General features: G+C 41.3%; 1 pseudogene; it reads right to left on the reverse strand.

Moving 5' to 3' along the window:
• Window positions 1–202: 202 nt before the first annotated feature.
• Window positions 203–785, reverse strand: LOC102867998 (annotated as a pseudogene).
• Between the last annotated feature and the right edge of the window lie 460 nt (window positions 786–1,245).

Consider the following 1,245-nt stretch of genomic DNA (forward strand, 5'->3'; position numbering starts at 1 on the left):
TATCCTTAATATAAAAATAAGGAGATGAAGCTCAGAGAAAGTCTCTAATTAAGGTGTCTTTCTGATCCTGAAACAATTTCCATAATCTTAATTTTATATTGACATTTTTCTTGGATAGAGAGTCAATTGCCTTTTAAAAGCATTTTTTTTTCTTTTAGAATAAACACTTTTAATACATGTGCTAAAATGGGAGGGAGGAGATTTATTTGCCTTTCTGTGCCTTGATTTTCCTCAGATAAAATTCCAGTTCCTTGTTCTCTAGCACATAGCCATCTGCGCCACCCACTGGCCCGGCCTGGAAGCGATACGTGCAAGAAACTTGCCCTATTGGAACTGCTCCTGTAGAAGACTGCTGATTTTTGCATTCTTTTTCCTTTCATACTATTTTTTCTGAATTTTTTTGATCGCTTTTTGTTTAGAATCTCTTCCTCCTCAGGAGTCCGCTTAGCCCCCTTCTTGTGACCAGGGGTAGCGCACGACGCAGTTCTTCACTAGGGTCTTGGTTCGGACCAGCTCATTACTGGAGGCGTTGCAGACAACATCAATTATCCTTGTTTTATGAGTACAACATTCAGAGCCCCAGGAGATCCCCACATCCAGTCTTAGGGTACGGTACTTCTTGTTGCCTCCTCTCACACGAAATGTGTGCATACGTGTATACAGCAGGGGCCAATCTTAGTGTTGGCAGCCGGGCGCCCCAGCTCATACTTCCGCTTCTAGTGGTAGGGCTTTCTCTTGCTCCTGGTCTTGCGGCACTTGTGCCAGTTGTCCCGGGAGATGCCCATCACACCACGCTGCGTGGAAAGAGTAAAAAGACTTCTAATGTGCCCAGGACATTGTTAAATGATCCGTTCAATATACATGAATATATTAAAGAAATGTTTGTTAAACACCTCTGTTCTAGTTACAAAGTCAATACTTGTATTAACACTACAAAAAGATACTGTGGTTTCCATTTCACAAATAGGGAGCTCTGGTAGCAAAATCTGTAGAACTTCTTTCTGTTAACCCAAAGGTAATTTCTCTCAGATGGCTCTGCGGGGGAAAAGGAGGACATTTCCTCCTATGTGAATTACAATCTCAGAAACTCGATGGAGGATCAGCTGTGAATTGGATCTGACTTAACTGCAATGAGATTTTACAAATAAGTAACATACAGGAAAAATAACTGAAAGGTTAAATTATTGTTATTGTTGTTGTTACGTGCCATCGAGTTGCTTGAGACTCATAGCGACCCTATGTACA

Source organism: Elephantulus edwardii, unplaced genomic scaffold, assembly GCF_000299155.1.
Source record: "Elephantulus edwardii isolate Elephantulus edwardi_28Jun2011 unplaced genomic scaffold, EleEdw1.0 scaffold00120, whole genome shotgun sequence".
In the NCBI taxonomy this organism is placed as follows: Eukaryota; Metazoa; Chordata; class Mammalia; order Macroscelidea; family Macroscelididae; genus Elephantulus; species Elephantulus edwardii.